This window comes from Trichechus manatus, unplaced genomic scaffold (assembly GCF_000243295.1).
Source record: "Trichechus manatus latirostris isolate Lorelei unplaced genomic scaffold, TriManLat1.0 scaffold00001, whole genome shotgun sequence".
In the NCBI taxonomy this organism is placed as follows: domain Eukaryota; kingdom Metazoa; phylum Chordata; class Mammalia; order Sirenia; family Trichechidae; genus Trichechus; species Trichechus manatus.
The window spans coordinates 35,189,114-35,203,290 of record NW_004443937.1 but is presented as its reverse complement, the minus strand read 5'-3'; the positions used below and the strand labels follow the sequence as shown (position 1 = coordinate 35,203,290).

The 14,177-nt window shown below is 46.1% G+C and overlaps 1 protein-coding gene across 1 annotated transcript in view; it reads left to right on the top strand.

Annotated features, from left to right (window-relative positions):
• Positions 1–14,177, top strand: part of ERC2 (ELKS/RAB6-interacting/CAST family member 2) — an 857,293-nt gene that overhangs the window by 262,411 nt on the left and 580,705 nt on the right. The window lies entirely within an intron of this gene.

The following is a 14,177-nucleotide window of genomic DNA, read 5'->3' as shown; positions in this document are numbered from 1 at the left end:
CATTTGTGTGAGATGAAAAGGTCGACAATTACTCTAGAGCAAAGATGAGAAGTTAAGGGGGCAGGGAAACTAGAGCACTGGAAATTGAACAACAAGAACGCAATTAAAAAGAATGTTGACACATTGTGGAAAATGTAACTGACACCACTGAACAATTTATATAGAAATTGTCAAATGGGAGCCTAATTTGCTGTGTAAACTTTCACTGAAAACATTATAAAATATTATTTATATATATGTGTGTGTGTGTATATCTGTGTTGTATCGTCCTGTTCTGCTTAAATACATTCGATGGCTTCCGATTGCTTTTAGAGTAAAATCCAAACCCCTTCCCACAGTCTAACATTGTTCTCCAACATCCATTCCCACTGACCTGTCAGTTTTTCAAACATCCCATCTCTTTCTTGCCTTTGCCTCATATGCAGTTTCCCCTGCTTTCTGCCCATTGGGCTCCTTTTCATCCTTGAGGTCATCTGGTAAGAGAAGGCTTCTCTAATCTCGAAATCCATAGCAGATCCTTCTCCTTCCCAGTTAGTGTCTGTCTCAGCACCCATATCTGTTTCCTTTATAGCATTCTGTAAGTATTTGATTTTCTTGTTTGCTTCCTTGTTTCAGCTGCCTTGTCTGCTAGACCAAGGTGGGTACCATATCTTTCTTGTTACCATGGTTTCCCCAATCTCTGGCACAGTGTCTGTTGTCTGGTAGGTATACCTGTTGAATGAATATAGATGCTGAGCTATAGGTCAAGGTTACCTGGGCATTATGCGTTATGGGCCTGTTATGTCTAGCGAGCATCTAAGCTCATTCCCACTCCCTCCCTTCTGCTGTACAGTGGGCTGGTGGCACCGGGAGGTTGTGGTTTGTGGTTTCTTTACAGTTTGAATGCAGTCCCAGGATAACCCCCTGACTTTAACCACTGTTCATTTGCTGATAATTTCCAAATCTGGGTCTCCACAGCTCTCTCACCTCACCTCCAGTCTACATCTCCAGTGCCAACTGGGCATCTTCATTTGACTGAGACTCAGGTTCCATCAAATGCAACTTTGAACTTACTTACAAGTTGAATTCATCAAACTTCCTGTCCCTCTTTCTGAGTTCCCCATCTCAACAAGCAATATTTTCATCTACTTAGTTGTCCAAGTCAGAAACCCGAGCATCATCCTTAGGGGATTTTGCTTACTCTCCACATCTAATCAGTCGCCAAAACTCACCAGTTTGACCTTCTGTGTATCCCCTGACTCAGGGCCCTTCTCTCTCCCCACCGTCTCTGCCTTAACTCAGCCACATCTTCTCCAGCGAGGGTGACTACAGCTAGCTCCTCACGGCTCTCCCTGCTTCAGCCAGGCCAGCTCCAGTCCATCCTGAGATGTCCATGACACAACCTCCCTGTGACGATGAGGAGGAATTTCAAATGCCTTAGCACGTGAAGAAGGCCAGGAAGAACTTTGTATTAATTTACGCACAGGTGGTGAGATATTAGTAGGGCAAGGATATGAAGAGAAGGACCCAATGCCTCACTCATTCTAGTTGTATGCCTGGTGTGGCATTTCCAGAGGGGACAAACCTCCTTTATTCTTGTCATGGACCTTTTTCTTTGTCTTCTTTGTCCTCTGTTCCCAGTTTCCATTTGTACATGTCTTCTTTTCTTGCGCGTGTGGTTGTTTTACTCTTTTTCATTCCTCCAATGTATGATAGTTATGTCTTCCAAAGGCAGCATGGGCTCCAGAAAACTGATCAGTGTTTCTAGATGTGTGTTATAGACTCCTAATACCTGAAGTCAGAACCGAAGTGTGTCATCCATTGAAAAGTCTTGCAAGCCCCAAATGCCAGGAATTATCCAAAAAATTTCAGAGTATTTTGTCCTTTTGGTCACTGTCATTGCCACCACCAAAAACAATAGTTAATGCTTGCGGAGCAAACAGTGAATTGCAAAACATTAGTGGAATGTGAAAATCAGCTAATTGGATCATAACCAACATGTTTTAAATGAAATAGATTAGAATGGAATGGAGTGGAATAGAAATATCAAAGTTTATCATATGTGGTAAGAGGAGAAATTGTTTCATGAAACTTTTATTTCTGTTAAACGTATATGTAGATGGCTCGTGCTCACCAGTATCTCATTCCCCTCTTCTTCCTGAGCACATAGCTGAACTACATTTCCCAGACTTCCTTGCATGTATAGCCATGTGACTAAGTTCTGGCCAATGGAATACAGGCAAAAGTGAATACACTACTTCTGGGCCTGCCCTATAAAAAACTTGACTCAGCTTGTTATCGATTTGTTGGCTATGACAGTAGGCCTATCCTAAATTATATTTCAACGAATTGTAATCAGAAAGGTTGGAATCCTTTGCATTATCACATTTAATTCTCGTAATCCTGTAAAGCACATGGTGTTACCATTCCCAATTTTACAGACACTGAAGTGAGAGGTTAAGTTCTTGCTCAAGATCACACAGCTAAAAAGTAGTGGAGCCAAGATTTGCAGAGCCCAGGCTTTCCATCAGGACATTCTGCTGTTTCTCCTGATGATACCTGTGTCTCAGGTGTGGGCAAAGCCAATGCCAAGAGCTTTCCTCACACCTGAAGTGACTGGAGCCCGGTTTCCAGTTAGCTTTTTTCATTGTTTTCAGTCTGTTTTTATCAACATGGTCTCTACAGACACTGTGAAAATGCTACTGTGAAATATGACTCTGAAGGCTTCAAAGTGTCACACTGGGGATCAGCGGTGTTATTCCCACAGATTCTAATGAGAGTCTGGCTGCCAGAAATCCCTTCCACTGTTTTGGAAAGGACGAAGGGGGTGGTATAGTCCCATTTATAGGGGTAAAAGGGTAATTGCCAACATAGGGCTCATGATTTACTGTCCTGAAGAAACATTCATCTGTGGCTCAGTAGCTAGGCGTCGTCAAGCAAAACATGATGGAAGTGTTTATGAGGAATGTGTGTGCCAGTTCAATTATTATTTCAAGGGAACGGCAAATGGGAAAATTACACCATTATAGTTTTTAGAAGCTAAACTCCAATAGTGTCTTTGTGGATAGCTTGATTGTTATCAGAGCAGTTTATTTAATTTCCCTTGTATCTTCCCAGTAACTCATCTCAAGAAGTTTTACTCTTTGATATGTTTAAAAAAAAAAAAAAAAAGCCATTTGTCCTGTTACCCAGCAACCAGTTTAGAGGGGAGCTGCCTGACTGTGGGTGCAGTTGTCTGGACTTGTTGGAGTGGGCTGTATTTTTTATATACTTTAGATTTTTCTACCATACACACCAGTTGGTTAGAGTCAACTCTGACTCATGGTGACCCCATGTGCATCAGAATAGAACTGTGCTCCTCAGGGTTTTCAATGGCTGAGTTTTCAGAAGTAGGTTGCCAGGCTTTTCTTCTTAGGCACCTCTGGATGAACTTGAACAACCAACTTTTTGGTTAGCAGCCAAGTACATTAACCATTTATACCACCCAGAGACTCCTTACATTTATCTACTCTGGTACTTTTCCTTTTAAAATCACAAAGGACATAATGAGTATTGCTTCACGTGTTTCCTCAAGGCCTGTAGAGTTCAGCTGCTAACCAAAAGGTCAGCAGTTTGAATCCACTAGCCGCTCCTTGGAAACCCCATGAGGCAGTTCTACTTTGTCCTGTAGGGTTGCTATGAGTCGGAATCGACTCGACGGCTGGGTTTCGGTGTGAGGAAGGAGTGGTGGGAGGGTGTTCTTGCTGTACAAATGAAAGATGTCTACGGAGAATGTGGTATGTACCTTCTGTTGGGTCCGCCCAGCCTGTGAGCCATCCCCCTTCCCTGAGAATCTCTCCCCATCCCCTGCCTTCACCCCAGTCACCATCTTCCCTGGTGCAGTGACTTGCGAAGGAAGTGGGCAGTGGACACAGTCCTCCCCAGGCACAGGCAATAAGGGGGTGGATTATCTGTAGAGAATTTAGAAATATTAGTAAGCTGAATAAAAATTGGTTTACTTTTATTATCACAATGCTCTAGCATTTCTAAACAATGTCAGTGACAAAATTCCCATCCCTATGGCATGGACAACTCCTACTGCTCGTTCTAACCCCTATGGTCCACCGTTGCCCTGTTGTTTGGGCTCACACACAGGACCAGGCATACAAAGGACAGCCAGCTTCCCCAGAACGCATACAGTATTGTCCTACTTATAATTAAATATTTACACACACATACACATGCATACATATGCACACACACATGGATAGCAGAAAGGTCTAGAAGCCTTGTCTATGTCACACTGTTGACAGTAGTTCTGATACTGGGCTTACAGGTAATTTTCACTTTTCCCCAAGCATGATTTGAAAAAGAAAACAAAGACACCACCCTTTTATATTTTGTAGTGAACACGTGTGGCTTTTATAATCACCATTTTTTTCAACCATATGTCCCTCCCCATCAGAAGCCTGGTTATAAACGTTTGTCTCTGCAGCCACACCATGTAGTAGGACATACGTACCCAAGTCAGGTTCTAGGTCAAAGCCTGTCTGTTCTCCAAACGGGGTGACCTCGGACAAGTCCTATCCCCAGACTTGCGTTTTCAAATGAGACTAATGCTGCTTGCCTTCTGAGAAATAACGCGTCAGCGCTTGGCACCGGGCCTGGCACGTAGTAAGGGCTCAGCAAACGGCAGCTGGTGTTTATTTTCCCAGCAGCATCCGTGTGGCCCGCCCCTCCTCTCCGCCCTCACAGCCTCCCTTCTGCACAGGCTCCCGTCCTCAGTTATTGAAATAGCCCCCCACGTCCCCCCTTCCTCCCGCTCCCCAGCCCTCAGGATGATGCCTGATTCCTCTTCACTGAGTATATTTCCGCTCTCGTGATTCCTGGCGTTCATCGACCCCCCCCTTACCACCACTGCGCCCCTGTGTTTTCCCTGCACCAGCCAAATCCCGCTGCTGGTTGTTCATTGAACTGATCTGAAAAATGGGCCCAATGACCTTACATTCCTCTGGGGCTGTTGTGAGGGTCAGATGAGGTGTAGTATCTATGAAAGTGCTGTAAACTGGAAAGTGCCGTACACAGGTATGTTGCTGTGGTAGTCCAGTGTTTTCATTTCCTAGGGCTGACAGAACAGATTACCACAAATCTGGTAACTTAAAATAACAGCCAGTTATTTTCTCACAGTTCTGGAGGCTGGAAGTCTAAAATCAAGGTGTCGGCAGGGCCATGCTCTCTCTGAAGCCTCCAGGGGGGAGTCTGTTCCTTGCTTCTTCCAGGTTCTGGTGGCTCCTGGCTTTCCTTGGCTTGTGACCACAGCTCTCCAATCTCTGCCTCTGCTGTCACATCACCCTCTCCTTTGTCTGTCTGGAAACTCCCTCTGCCTTTCTCTGATAAGGACACTTGTCATGGATTTAGGGCCCATCTAGGTAACCTATCTCTAGATCCTTAATGACGTCTGCAAAGACCCTTCTTCCAAACAAGGTCACATCCTCAATTTCCTGTGGACATATCTTCACGGGTGGGGCACCATTCAACTCATACATACTGTTTTCTGAACTTCATTCTTTCATTCTTTAAACAAATCCTTATTGAGTGTCTGCTGTATGTTGGGTACTTGCTATGTGCTAGGGATACAGCATTGGCCAAGACAGAGGCTGTCCCTGCCTTTAGGGACTGTTAGGAACTGAACTGTGTCCTCCTGTACTGTGAATGTGAGCCTGTTGGGAAGGAGGGGTGTTCTTTTGCTATGTTAACGAAAGGTTATCCCCGAGTTGAGTAGGCCCTAAACCTAATCACTTATGAGCAGTGTCTTATAAAAAAAAGTAGAATAGACATGGGACACACACACAGGGGAAAGAGAGACACCACGTGAGGACCTCAGCAAAGGGATGCCAAGGATTGCTGGCAGTCACCAAAAACTAGGAGAGAGGCCTGCAGAGGAATCAACACAGCCAAGACTTGATTTGGACTTTTAGCCACCAGAACTGTGAAAAAATAAATTTCTGTTCTTCAGAGCCACCCACTTGTGGTATTTTTTGTTAACGGTAGCACTGGGTAACCAAGACAGGGACCTTATGGCCTGGTGGAAAATGTAGACAGTAAAGCAATGAATAATTTGAGCAAACCTGATGGCTACCTTATTGGGTGATCATCCCAAGCTAATTAATCTCCCTGAGTCTCAGTTTATTCGTCTGGGTAATGGGCATAAAAGTAGTAGCCCTGCTAATTCACAAGAAAGTTATGAAGATCAAATAGAGTCATAGGTATAGGAATGTCCTTGACCTGGCTGTCTATTGCCATACCTTTGCTGATGGTGTCCCTGTCAGCCGTAGAGTTTGGGCTTTGAGGTTCTTTCCCGTAATTCAGACTGTGGTGGCACCAATCACAAGGTTCTGGAACCTTGGGCAAGTGGCTTAACTTCTCTGAGCCTCAGTTTCCTCAGCTGTAAAATGGAGATAAGAATAGTGCCTGCCTCATTGGGTTCTTGTTGCGATTAAAATGAGCTCATGCACTGACAGTGTTAAAAAACGACAACGACTGAGTGTAAATTCTTCTTGTAAGATGAATGCATGTCCACTTTAGGCCATTGAGAAAGTAGACATCCATAGGAAAGGAACTCGGTCATTACTCATGATCTTGCCTGTAACTAATCTCTGGTAGCATTTTGATGTATATTCTTTCAGTCTTTTTTTCCCACGTGGTTTATCATTTTGTATTAAAACAAAAAGTGTGTGCTGTTTTTTTAAAATATTTTGTTGTGTTGATGTGAAAGCTTACACAGCAAATTCTGTTCCCATTTAACAATTTTTGCACACATGATTCAGTGACATTGGTTACAATTTTCACAATGTGTCTGCGTTCTCATTATTTCTCTTCTGTTTATTCTGTTTCCGTTGATCTAGCGTCCCTTCCCTTCCTTGCCTTCTCGTCTTTGCCTTTGCAGTGTGTGCTGTTTCGTAGCTTACTCCTTTCATTTAACCTATTGTGAACATTTCCCTACATTAGTGAATTCTGTTCTTCATCACTGATAAACCAAAAACCCACTGTCGTTGAGTCGATTCCAACTCATGGCAACCCTAGAGGACGGAGTAGAAGTGCCCCATAGAGTTTCTAAGGCTGTAAATCAGCACACTGCCACATCTTCCTCCTGTGGAACAGCTGACCTTTTGGCTAGTGATTGAGCACTTTAACTACTGTACCACCAGGGCTCCTTCAACATCATTAACACTGACTACCAATCCATTGCATACGAGTTTTATAGAAATTCCTTGAACAATTATACACAAAAGAGAGTCAAAATGGGGTAGGTAGTTCTATGAGTAGAGGCAGCTCAGAGTCACCTCTGTCACTGAGGCCCCTTTGCTGAGCAGATGGTTGCTGGCCTTGGAAGCACAGTGGGGAGACCATGGGAAGCTATCTTAACACACAGTGTCAGATGGGTGTGTTTCTCCTAGATTACTTCTAGGTCTGCTTGGTCCCCAATCTCCAAAGCTCTCTAATTTTCTACTGGATCACTGGTGAGGCCAATGGGTCACCTTCTTCAGGCTCAGCTCCATCTCGAGTCAAGACCCCATTGCTCCGTCTCATTGAAGGGAATTCATCTGGTTCAGATAATGGAGCATCAAGTCAGCCTTGTGGTGATCCCCACTCTTGCTTGGGTCCTGGGCCTGAGCCCATGTGACAGAAAAACACAGACTGTATGCTTAGGCCTGGGTTCAGATCACCTCAGCTTCTTAGTAGCCTGGTGACTTGAGTAAGTGTTCTTGAATTCTGATCCTCAGTTTCCTCAGCTGTTAAGTGGGGATAATACATCCCTCACAGAGTTGATATAAGGTTTAAACTTTGCTTTAAATCTCTTCTGGAACAAAATTCCTGGCTAGAAATAATGGATATAATAAAAATAAGATTAGATACGGCACCTCTCACAGAGTTATTTATTTAATAAACACTTACCTCATGCCACAATCTATGTGCCAGGCCCTGTTCTTAACACCTTACAAGTATTGACCTCATTTTAAACATGGATCGGACTTAAGAAAGTCCGCTAAATTTAGCAAATGGTGGTGAGTGCCCACCGTGGGCAGGACGCTGTGCAGTTGCATTAAGCATTAGGATTTCACTTTCTGTCTAATCTCCTGGGGCTTCTTGGGACACACACACACACACACACAGTACGTTTGGTGGGTAGAGGTGGGTAGTACCTAAGAGCACAGGCTGGGGATTGGTTCTGAACTGTGTGACCTTGTGCAAGCCACTTAGTTTCCTTGCCTGTAAGATGGGGGTAATTTTGAAGATTAAATAACATAGAGCAGTTTAGCTCTTTAGCTGGTAACTTTAGCTGAAACTACTGTAAAATGTTGGCTATTGTTACCAGTGTTCTAATGGAAATAGTCATGTGTGCATGTGTGTGTGTGTGTACATGTGTGCAGTGGATGGGTGTGAGCTGGGCCTTTGAGAGCTTGCAGTGAAGGAAGGGCTTGCAGACAGATGGGACAGCCTGGGGAAGTGGGACCCTGGAGCTGTGCTAGGGGAGTATGAGTGGATAAGTGTGGCTGTACTGGGGGGTCACTGGGGTTGTTACGGTGGAGGGATGAGATTAGGGTGATGTGTAGCTTCTTTCAAGGGAATGGGTTTCTGCCTTGGGTTTGAGACAAAGTTGCCACCTTATTTATTTGTCTGTCCATCCGTCCCACAGTTGGGCACCTAGACAAGTCACTTTACTTCACTGGGCCTTAGTTTGCTCATCTGTAGAATGGGGATAATCATAGGACCTCATGGAGTTGGGGTGAGGATTGTATGAGGAGAAGTATGAAAAGGGCCTGGCATGGCTCCAACATGGAGGGTCCTTGGCCACGGATGTTGGTGCTGATGTTTCAGCCATGTTTTGGAGGGTATGCCGGATGCTTGGGGGCTAGATCAGCAGCCAGAGAGTCGGCCCTCAGACAGTTTGCCATGTGGTGCCCTCAGGTCTAGTTCCTGTCTCAGGACCCCACTCCACTTCCTCCTAGACTGCGGCCTGGGATGTTCTTCCCAGACCTCCTCAGGACCAGCTCTTGCCCGAGGCTCTCTCCCATCCTTGCCTACCTGCTTCCTGCTGCCAGCTTGCCCACCAGTCTCTGCCGGGGCCTCCCATTGGGCAGCTCTGCCTGGGCCTGAACTCCACTTCTGACTTATTGGTGCCCTCGGCTGCCTCTTACCTGTTGTGGCTCCCTAAAGGGACTACCTGCCATCTGGGAGCATTCCGGCCCCCTTTTAGGGTGTGTGCCCTCTTTCCAGCTTCCTGGCCTTCCCCCATTGACTTACTCAGTGCCCTCAAACTGTCATGAGGATATTCACTTTTTATAGTACCTGCTTCTGGGAAGCCACAGTACTACATATGTAATAAATATTAAATAGCTAACATTTATTCAACTATGTTGCAGGTACTCTTGTAGCACCGTTGCAAGCTGGTTTTACACCTGTTAACTCATTTCATCCTCAGAACCCAATGGGTAGGTGTACTTTTTATTCCTATTTAGTGGTGAGGCCAGGAGGCACAGAGAGATCCAGGACCCTACTCAAGGTTACACAGCTGGGTAGTGGCATAGCCAGAAGGGATTTGCAAATCAAATGTCCAAAATTCACTTATGACACTTACATGTTTTGCAGGAGGAAGGGGCCGCTGTCCCCAGAGATGTGAAAAAATAGTATAAAATCCCAAATTACATTTCATCTAATAGACACAGTCTTTAGTGATCTTGGTCTGGCACCATTAATGATTGTGTTATGTGGCCTCACTCTTGAGAGTCACATGGCTGCAGTGTCAGATTCATGCTACGGATGAGCCGTTTTGAGCTGCAGAATTGCTCTAGTGCTACCTCGTCTCAGTTCTTTAGGTTTATTGTCACTTATGCCGGCCCTTTCGCTTCAGTTTTTCATTAATCTGATGAAATAACAAATAACAAAAACAAATACAATAAAACAGCCGAGAGTTGCACAGAAACTGCTGTGAAGACGAGGCAGCGAGGTTGTTGAGCGGGTCTAGGCTTGGCTCACAGGCAACACCAGCAGCTTTTGTTCACCATCCGACACCCCAGAGCTCTGATTCCATGCGTGGATGGTGGCTTCAAAGGCTCCACCTGTGGTGCCCAGAAGCCAAATGTTGAAAAGTCCCAAGAGGGAAGCAAGGACCACCTGTGTGAAGGCACACACGTAACATATGTGAGGAGGGAGCTTTCCAGCCATCAGAGCCGCTTTGTGGAGGTGTAACCTCCTGGATCTGAAAACGGTCCAGCTTCAGCCCAGAGACCCACATGAGGATGTCAGGGGATTCATGTTGCAAGTAAGACGCTGGACTAGATAGTGCCTATGATGCTTTCCAGTTGTGTGAGCCCTTGGGGTGTGATTGTCTCAGGCCTGTTCGTGGGAGATCCCTGATACAGCATGCTATACTTTGTCCCACATATTATAGACCCATCCACCTTTTGTTCTGATTCGGCAGCATCTTGGTTTGATGCAGAACAACACGAGCCCTCAGCTGCTGGAAGGACTGAGCCCATTTTCAGCTGCTTGAGTAGATGTGTAAAGACAGACCCGACGGACTCTGCCATGTCAGGCTGCCTGTGGAATGGTCAGATCTGGACATCACATTTTAGGAAGGAGATTGGAAACTGGAGCTTGTCCAAAGAAGGGTCACCAGGATAGTTCTTTTACTTTCTATTTTGGATGGCTGAAGGTAATATTTCATGTAGCAATATTTCTATATTTCACATAGAAAAGAAAAGTCCTGGGGTATGAGAGGTGGACTGGCTTCCCACATACGGAGGGCCATCTTGTGAAGAGAGAAGTTGGCTTGTTCTGTGGAGGCTGCACCGTGTAGATGTCAAGAGCTTGGCTGAGTTCTGGACAATGACAGATGTGGGTTTGAATCTCAGCTGTGTGTCTCAGTGGTCTGACCGTAGGCTGCTCTGTCTTCCTCTCGGAATCTCAAGCATCCTCCTGAAAAGTGGGGATACGATCAGTGCTACCTACCAGGTTGAGGTGAGGATTAGATATTCTGTGTGAAGTTTTTAGCACAATGCCTGGGTCATGGCAGGGCCTCAGTGATCACTCTAACATAACAATGATGTCATCATTACCTGCTGTGTAATGAAGAACCAGACCAAACAGAGAAGATTTGGAGGGAGCAGATTTTGACCTAATGTATGTGAGGAGAGAACTTTCCAACTATCAGAGCTGCTTCACAGAGGTGTGACCTCCTGGATACTAAAATTGTTCTATCTTTAGCTCAGTGACCTTGACAGGGACGTGAGGGGATTCACACTGTGAGTGAGAAGCTGGACTAGGTTGTTCTTTCACTGCTTCCCAGTTCTTTGAGCCCTGAGTGTTTTACACTCTAATGTTTTGTTACAGATGGGTATTTGGAATGCAATCTGCAGCAAAAGAAAGATCGAGTCCTTTCCTGTAAAAATGTCCTCCCCACCACCACTGGCAGCACCAGTGTGTCTTCACTCATGGTCTCAAGTGGCACACTTGCCCAGCCGGGGAGCTGTTTGTGTGGGCACCGTCCTCTGCTCCTGCAATCCGCAGCCATCTGGACCGTGGGGGTGTGTAGGGAACACGCTGTTGATTCATATGCCGTCCCCTGCTGGCTTCTCTAAAATGGGCCCTCTGGCTGAAGCTGGAAGGCAGCCAGGTCCTCCCCCTCCCACACCTTCCCCAAGTACTCGAGAGAGAAAGGGGCATGAGGAGAAATGTGTAAAGATCCAGGAACATGGAAGGATGGTTGTATGGCCCCATGGACTTCCTTCCATCTGGTTTTGGAATCTGTGACTAGAAATGGGAAACTGAGAATGAAGGTTCTCTGATGGTGTTCCAATGTGATGGTGCCCCGATGCAATGGTGCCCCGATGCAATGGTGCCCCGATGCAGTGGTGCCCTGATGCGATAGAGCTCCAATGCGATGGTGCTCCTATCTGATGGTGCTCTGATGTGATGATGCTCCGATCTGATGGTGCTCCGATCTGATGATGCTCCGATGTGATGATGCTCCAATCTAATGGTTCTCCGATCTGATGGTGCTCCAATGCGATGCTGCCTGGATCTGATGGCGCTCCAATGCGATGGTGCCTGGATCTGATGGTGCTCCAACGCGATGGCACTCTGATGCAATGGTGCTCCGATCTGATGGTGCTCCGATGTGATGATGCTCCGATCTGATGGTGCTCCGATCTGATGATGCTCCGATCTGATGATGCTCCAGTCTAATGGTTCTCCGATCTGATGGTGCTCCAATGCGATGGTGCCTGGATCTGATGCTTCTCCAATGTGATGGCACTCCAGTGCGATGGCGCTCTGATGCAGTGGTGCTCCAGTGCAATGGTGCTCCGATCTGATGGTGCTCTGATCTGATGGTGCCCTGATCTGATGGTGCCCTGATGCGATGGTGCTCCGATGCGATGGTGCTCCGATGCGATGGTGCTCCGATCTGATGGTTCTCCGATCTGATGGTTCTCCGATCTGATGGTTCTCCGATCTGATGGTGCTCGAATCTGATGGTTCTCTGATGCGATGGTGCTTGAATCTGATGGTTCTCCGATGTGATGGTGCTCCAATGTGATGGTGCTCCGATGCGATGGTGCTCCGATGCGATGGTGCTCCGATGCGATGGTGCTCCAATGTGATGGTTCTCCGATGTGATGGTGCTCCAATGTGATGGTTCTCCGATGTGATGGTGCTCCAATTGTGATGGTGCTCCGATGCGATGGTGCTCCGATGCGATGGTGCTCCGATGCGATGGTGCTCCTATGCGATGGTGCTCCGATGCGATGGTGCTCCGATGCGATGGTGCCCCGATGCGATGGTGCCCCGATGCGATGGTGCCCCGATGTGATGGTGCTCCGATGTGATGGTGCTCTGATCTGATGGTGTTCTGGGGAGCCCCAGGAGGAGTCCCTGCAGTGGACTGAATCGGTGGCCTCTAGGCCCTTTCTGCCCTCTCCCACCCTGTTAGGCAGAATGGATCCACTTTTTCCAGGGCCCTGTTCCCTCTGCCTAGGCTGCCTTCCCCGCAGGTGTTTGCATGGCTACTCCTGTGCCGCCTTCAGGTGTTGGCTTGAATGTCACCACCTATGGGAGGCCTTTTCTGACTGCCAGATTCAAGTGAAGTGGATTATAACAGGGCAAATCTGAGTGCCTGGATCCATACTACAGCTGAGACCTAGAGAGCTGGAAATTTGACTCCCACATTATTCTCCAGCTTGGCATCCTCGTGTTGGTAATTGTTTGGATAGAACTTATCACATGTACACATTCGCAACTTTCACTTTGTTTCTTTACATATTTCTGACTGCCTCCCTTACCAGACAATAAACTTCATGCTAGCAGGGACCATTCTGTCTTAATTCCTTCATTTCTCCAGGACCTATCACACATGTTCTTAGTAACCAACTAACCATAGTAACCAACCAACCAGTTGTGTCATGGCGACCCCATGTGTGTCAGAGTAGAACTGTACTCCATGGGGTTTTCAGTGGCTGCTTTTTTGGAAGTAGTTCACCAGGCCTTTCTTCCGAGGTGCCTCTGGGTTGACTTGAACCTTCAACCTTTTGGTTAGCAGCTGAGCACGTTAACAGTTTGTATCACCCAGAGACTCCCTCACACGCACACACACACACACACACACACACACACACACACACACGCATATAAATGTATATCTATATATCTGGAGTCCCTGGGTGGTTAAGCACTTGACTCCTAGCTAAAAAGTTGGTGGTTCAAACACACCCAGATGTGCCTTGGAAGACAGACCTGGAATCTGCTTCTGAAAGTCCCAGGCTGGAAAACCCTATGGAGTGCGGGTCTATTCTGCTCGCACAGGGTCGCCATGAGTTGGAATTGACTTGGTGGCAACTAACAACAACTTGTCTATATCTGTACCTGTATCTGTATCGGCATGTAGTGGATGCTCAGTAAATTTTTTTTTTTTGTTTATGATTTTTATTTTTTTAATATTTTATTGTACTTCAGGTGAAGGCTTACAGAACAAATAGTTTCTCATGAAACAGTAGTATACATGTTGTTTTATGACATTGGTTAACAACCCCACAACATATTAACCCTCTAACTTCTCAACATTTTTTTTTGTTTTTGGTGAAAATACACATAGCCAAAGATACACCGTTTCAAAAATTTCTACATACACAGTACAGTGACATTGACTGTGCTCTTCTAAT